Source organism: Gracilinanus agilis, chromosome 1 (genome assembly GCF_016433145.1).
Source record: "Gracilinanus agilis isolate LMUSP501 chromosome 1, AgileGrace, whole genome shotgun sequence".
NCBI lineage: Eukaryota > Metazoa > Chordata > Mammalia > Didelphimorphia > Didelphidae > Gracilinanus > Gracilinanus agilis.
In genome coordinates, this window is record NC_058130.1 from 221,847,902 (window position 1) to 221,855,268 (window position 7,367).

The following is a 7,367-nucleotide window of genomic DNA, read 5'->3' on the forward strand; positions in this document are numbered from 1 at the left end:
AATACCTAAATAAACCATTGGTTAATTTGATTTTTAAAAAAGAAAACCAAATTACTAATATCAAATAGGAAAAGGATGAATGCATAACCAATGAAGAGGAAATAAAGGCAATTATTAGGAGCTATTTTGTCCAAACGTGCCAATAAAACTGACAGTCCAAAAGAAATAAATACTTACAAAAATATAAATTGCCCAAGTTAGCAGAAGAGGAAACAGAATATTAAAATAACTTTATTACAGAAAATGACATTGAACAATTTACAAATGAGTTCCCTTAGGGGAAAAAACCCAGGATCAGATATATTTACAAGCAAATTCAGTTGTAACAGACAACAAAAGACTTATGATGGGTTATGTAAATATACTAAGTACTTAATCTCAGATTCTCTAGCACAAATGAGTTGTCTACATGTAAAATGCCTGTACTTCAGGACATGTTCTACACACAGGTGTCAAGCCCAAATGAAATAATAAACCTAAGTAAAATTGATTTCCCTTTGAGGAAATACAAGATAGTTCTCTAAGTTATTCTCCTCTAAGATAACTGATTGCACAGAAATTCTTTTCCTTATAACCAACAGATGGAATTTCTAATTTCAATCTTAATTGTTCTGAAATATTTCAAGAACCCTGCATTCTATTATAGCAGTGCAAAGATGCTAGAGAATTGTAGCAGTAAGATTCATTTTAAAAAAAAACAACTTTATTTGCTATGGTTGGAGAGATTTACTGTGCAATGAAGAAACAGGGACATGGTTAGTTAACAGCACCAAAACTGAAACTCCAGGCCTACATCTAAGGGCACAGAATGTAGAGAATGACTCAACATATAAATAGTAGGATAAAGCATCCTTAGTTCTGTTTGATATCAGGTGTCATATTCACTATTTGGAATAGCCAGTTATATAGCAAAGCTCTACCTTATTCTCAGGAAATTATAGGCAGGTTCAGGATTAATCAGGTGGGAAACATTCCTCTTCAGAAAGGAAACAGTACAATGGGGAAACCAAGTCAAGAGGATCTAAGCATAGTCCATGCTAAGGTTGACCCCTAAACCTTCCCAGACAAAAATGTCTACCTATAGTAGCTCTCAGACTAGACTCCCTTGAGTAGTTGGTGGCATTTTCCTCAGTTGGTGGATTACTGATTTGATGATCATTCAGACAATTATATTTCAATTCAAAGCTGAAAATAATATCATATTAAAATCCCATGATATTGCACCTCAAATAGCAAGATTTGACTAAGCATAGCTTAGGGCTAATGTAGTTATTAGTTAATTAGTTATTAGTTAGTTAACAATAAAAGTTTACCAGGCTTTTCAAAACAAAATCACTCAACATCCTTGTCTTCTGCTTTTCATTCTTCTCTTTCAATTTAAATTCATCTGGGTCTTCAGTCATTAGGAATTAAGAAAATGATTATATTTTGTAATTCCACATAGATAAGAAGTTTATGATAGTTCACTTAAAGACCCTAAAAACACTATCTAATATCTAAAAAGGAAAAAAAAGAACACAGAAAAAGACTTCCATGAGGGTTATAATGCATTGGGGATCATAAGACACAGGTCCATTTAGGCAGGAAGTCTTGGTCCTATGGAAAGGGAGAAATGCTCCTAGGGAGGAGAAATATGCTCCAAAGTATTCCTCTGAAAGGAGGATATTTAAACCCTGATCTTGGTGGCTACCCAGAACTGGCTGATTTGCATGTCAAGGTTCAAGGCACACAGGAGATTTCTGAAGTGCAAAAGTATAGGGGGACAGTAAAACAAACTTGAAGTTGACAAGATATTATTTTTGGATATGTGGCTGTATTAATCTTACAAATATTGCTGACAGTATTTTCCCATGGCCTAATCTTGGAATGATAGTTTCTCTGCATAGATTCTATAATTGTAGCCTCCCTTAAAGGGAAATTGTCATGGTGATCTCAAGACCACTAAGCCTTATCTTAAAACAATCATAGATTTGATGATGCAATTTTCCATTCTGACATGAAATAGTGGCCTTTTATAGTGGTGAATGACAGAAACACACCTAAGGTCCAAGTAGAGCAAAAAGGGAAGACCAAAAACTTCTGTCTAGAAAAAATATTATCTATGGTCTTGATCAAGATGAAAGAAATTGCCAAAGCTTACCTTGGGAAGATTGTAACAAGTGCTACCATCAGAGTATCAGCCACCTTCAATAATGCCCAATTTTAGGCCATTAAAAATGCTGGAACCATTGCTGGTCTCAATGTATTCCAAATCATCAACCAGCCAACAGCTGCCACTATATCTTTTGGCTTAATCAAAAAAGTTGATGCCAAGAAAAATCTTTGGAGGTGACATTTTCAATATCTCCTTTCTTACCATCTTTGACATCTCTGAAGTCAAGTCCATTGCTAGGGATGCCCATTTTGGTGGGGAAGACTTTGACAACAGCATGTTCATTGAGTTCAAGCAAAAGCATAAAAAGGACATCAGTGAGAACGAAGGCTATCTGCTGACAATGCAATACTTATGAACATGCAAAGTGTACCCACTCTTCTAGTACCCAGGCCAGCATTGAGACTGACTCTCTCTGTGATGGTACTGACACTCAGTATCTCTATCACCTATGCCCATTTTGAAGAACTAAATATTTGCCTCTTCTATGGCACATTAGACCCTTTTGGAAAGACCCTAAGAAATGGCAAACTACATAAAGATATCTTTCGTCTTGGTGGACTGTTCCACTTATAGCTTCACAATCTAGAAATTTCTGCAGGATATCTTTAGTGGCAGAAAGTTCAAGAAGAGTATTAATCCTAATAAAGCAGCTGCTATCCATCTTGTCTGGAAATAAATCTGAGAATATTGATGACTTGCTGATTTTGGATATCATTTCCTTTTGTATTGAAACTGCTAGAGGAGCAGTTCTGAAAACAATTCTGATCAAAAGCAATATTAATCCTCCCTACCAAGCAAACACATACCTAGCCTATCTATTCAGTCACAGCTTGGTATCATTTATTCAGATTTATGAAGGTGAAAGAGCAATGACAAAGGATAGCAACCTGTTTGGCAAATTTGAGCTGACAGGAATCCTCCTTTGCCCCAGATGTGGTTTATATTATTGAAATAACTTTGCCATTAATGCAAGTGGTATCCTAAATGTGTCTGCTGTGGATAAGAGTACAGGCAAAAAGAGATCAACATCACCAATGACAAAGGGTATCTGAGCAAAGAAAACACTAAGCATATACTGGGCATAAGCTGAGAAATACAAGATTGAAAATGATAAGCAGAAAACAAGGTGTCTTCTGAGAACTCACTTGAATCTTATACTTTCAACATGAAGGTTATGTTGGAAGATAAGAAATTCCAAGACAAAATTAGTCTTGAAGGAAAGCAGAAGGTTTAACAAAAGTAACATAATAAACCGGCTGGATAAGAACAAGACTGATGAAAAGGAAGAATTTAAGCATCAGCAGAAAGAACCCCATCATTATTAAGCTGTACTGATTGGTGATTATCCTTAGTACTTGAAGAGGATCAAAATGACATCATGAGGTCAGGGTCAATGTACAGTGTGTCCCACTGTGGCAGATTAGACCAGTTAGAGTTGGGGGAAGGCTCTAATACAGGTGGGACATGCATAAATAGCCTGTATAAACATTTGGGATGAAGATGTCTCTAAATTTGCACATATCATATTTCTTTGGAGATACTACAATTTAGTTTTGCTCATAACCACAATGTCTTTTTTGAAGTGAACACACCACACTGGAGGGTCCTGTGCTGGGGTCTCTCATGTCTCATAATTGAAACTGAAATTCTTCAGAGAATTTTAGCATGTCCTTGTATAACTTCTGATTTCCATACGAGTGCTTTCCTTGTGTAAGTCTCCATAAAAGAGTTTTTTAGACAAATGGACCTTTAGCATTCAAACAATGTGGCTTGCCCATCAGATCTGCACTCATTACAGGAGAGTTAGAATGCTTAACAGTTCAGCTTGAGAAGGGACTTCAGTGTCTGGTACCTTAAGTTCCCAGGTGATCTGTAGAATCTTCTTTAGACCAGTGATGGGCAAACTTTTTACAGAGGAGGCCAAAGGAAAGGAAATGCTCATCTGTCAGTCTGTTTCTAAGGCAATTTTTTTGAAGTTTCATTTGCCCAACTATGTGCCAATAAATCTGACACCTTTAGAAAAATATAAACTACTAAGATTCACAAGAGGAAAAAGAATAATTAAACCCCAATACACACACGTACACACAAACACACAAAACTGAACAAAACACCAAAGAATTCTCCAAGAAAAAAGCCCAAGGGTTAGATGGATTCATAAGTGAATTTTGCCAAACACTGAAAGACTAAGTCCAATACTACATAAACTATTTAGAAAAATAAAAGAAGACGGATCCTTACAAACTCTTTTTATGACACAAATATGGTACCAAGAAGACCTAAAACAAGAGAAAGAAAACTATAGATCAACCTCCCTAATGAACATTGATGCAAAAATTCTAAATAAAATACTAGCAAGGAGACTACAGTGTTATATCATAAAGATTATACAACATGATAAGATGGGTTTTATACCAAGAATGCAGAGAGGTTCAATGTCAGGAAAACCACTGGCATAACTGATCATATCAATAACAAAACAACAGAAACCATATGACTGTCTTTCTTAATAGATGTAGAAAAAAACATTGACAAAATACAATGCTTATTTCTTTTTAAAAAATTAGAAAATGTTGGAATAAATGGAACATTACTTAAAATGATAAATGGCACTTCTGTACCAGCAGCAATGCAATGACACAGGACAGTTCTGAGGGATTTATGGAAAAGAACGCTATCCACATTCAGAGGAAGGACTGCAGGAGAGGAAACATATAAGAAAAACAACTGCTTGAACGCATGGGTTGGGGTGGACATGATTGGGGATGTAGACTCGAAACTACCACACCAATGCAACTATCAACAATTTGGAAATAGGTCTTGATCAATGATACATGATAAAACCAATGGAGATGCATCGGCATGGGTGCATCGGCATGGGTGGGGGGAGTGTGGGGGGTGAAGGGGAAAGTAGGAGCATGAATCATGTAACCATGTTAAAAACGAATATTAATAAATGTTTAAAAAAATGATACATGGCATCTATCTAAAACCATCAGCAAACATTATCTGTAATAGGGATAAATTAAAACCCTTCCCAAAAAGATCAGGGTTAAAGCAAGGGCACCCATTATCACCACTTTTTAATATTGTACTAGAAATGCTAGCTATCGCAATCACAGCAGAAAAAGAAATTAAAGGAGTTAGGATATACAATGAGAAAACAAAGATATCATTCTTTATAGATCATATGATGGTACACTTAGAGATCAACCAAAAAACTAATAGAAATAATTCACAATTTTTAGTAGTCACAGGATACCCAAAACAAAAACCTATAAATCATCACCATTTTTATTTACCACAAAGTTCAACAGAAAGAGATAGAAAAGGAAATTCCATTCAAAGTAACTCTAGACAATATAAAATACCTGGGCATATACCTACCAAAACAAACCCAGCAACTATATGAACATATATACAAAACAATCTTCATACAAATAAAGTCAGACATAAACAATTGAAAGACATTAATTGCTTGTGGGTAGGTCACACCAATACAATAAAAATGGCTATCCTACCTACATGATTTGCCTATTCAGTTCTATTCCAATCAAATTACCCAAAATTATTTCATAGAACTAAGCAAAAAATTCATCTAGAAGAAGAAAACACCAAGATTATCATGGGAATCAATGAAAATAAATATAAAGGAAGGAAATGAAACCATATCAAATTTCAAACTATACTGTAAAGTGGTAATCATCAAAATAATTTCGTTCTGGCTAAGAAATAAGAGTAATAGATCAATAGACTAGATTAAGTAATCAACACATGGTAGTTAATATCTATAGTAACAGTGTTTGATAAATCCAAAGACCCAAGCTTTGGGGGGAAAAAAAACTGCTTTGACAAAACTGCTAGGAAAACTGGAAAGCAGTATGGCAGAAATAAGGCTTATAACAACATCCATACAATCAGGATAACGTCAAAATGAATACCTGATCTAGAAATAAATGTAAACAAATTAGAGGAACATAATAAAGTTTACTTGTTAGACTTCTGGATAAGGGAAGAATTTATGATCAAATAAGACAGAAAACATTACAAAAACTAAAGTAGGTGATTTTGATTACATTAAATTTTAAAAGTTTTGTATAAACAAAACCAACACAAACAAGATTAGGGAAACAACAAATTTGGGGCAAAAATTTATAGCAAGTGTCTCTAACAAAGGTCTCATTTCTCAAATATATGGAGAACTAAGTCAAATTTATAAGAACACAAAGCATTCTCCAACTGATAGATGGTCAAACGATATAAACAGGTAGTTCTGAGGAATAAATTAAAACTATCTATAGTCATATGAAAAAATTCTCCAAATCACTACTATTTAGAGAAATCCAAATTAAAATAATTCTGAGATACCACATCATCCCTATCAGACTAGCTAACATGACCAAAAACGAAAATGATAAATGTTGGATGGGATATGGGAAAGCCGGGACATTACTACACTGTTGCTGGAACTGTGAACAGATACAAACATTTTGGAGAGCAATATGGAATCATGCTCAACGGGCCATAAGACTATGTATACCCTTCTCACCTAACTATACCACTACTGGTATCTCAAAGAGATCTGAGATAAGGGAAAAGGGCCTACCTGTACCAAAATATTTTTAGCAAGTCTTTGCAATGGCAAAGAATTAGAAGCTGAGGGGTTATCCAATACTTAGGGAACAGATAAACAAGTTGTGTTATATGATTGTAATGGAATAGCATTGCATTATAAGAAATGACAAAGAGGATGAATTCAGAAAAACATGGAAAGACTTATATGAACTGCTGCAAAGTGAAGTGAGCAGAACCAGGAAAACAATTTATATAGTAACAGAAATGTTATACAATGATTAACTGTGAAGGCCTAAATCATTATAAGCAAAGTAAGCTTTCAAGATAGCCACAAGGGACTGATGATGAAAAATGCTATCCACAGCTGAAGAAGGAATTGTTGGATGGAGTCTGACTACAGGTCAAAGCATGCCATCTTCCACTTTATTTCCTTCATGAGTTTTTTATACATGTGATATGTGTTTTCTATCAGAGCATGAACAATATGAAAATATATACTGCAGGATAGCAGTGGCATAATCTCTGTTGGACTACTTATCATCTGTGGTGGGTGGGGAGGAGTAAGGGAGGGAAGTAGAAAATCTGAATCCTAATATTAGAAAACAATTGTCAAAAATTGTTTCCACATGTAACTAAT

The 7,367-nt window shown here is 34.9% G+C and overlaps 1 pseudogene; it reads left to right on the top strand.

Moving 5' to 3' along the window:
- The first annotated feature begins 1,996 nt into the window (after positions 1-1,996).
- Positions 1,997-3,105, top strand: LOC123249941 (annotated as a pseudogene).
- Positions 3,106-7,367: the final 4,262 nt, after the last annotated feature.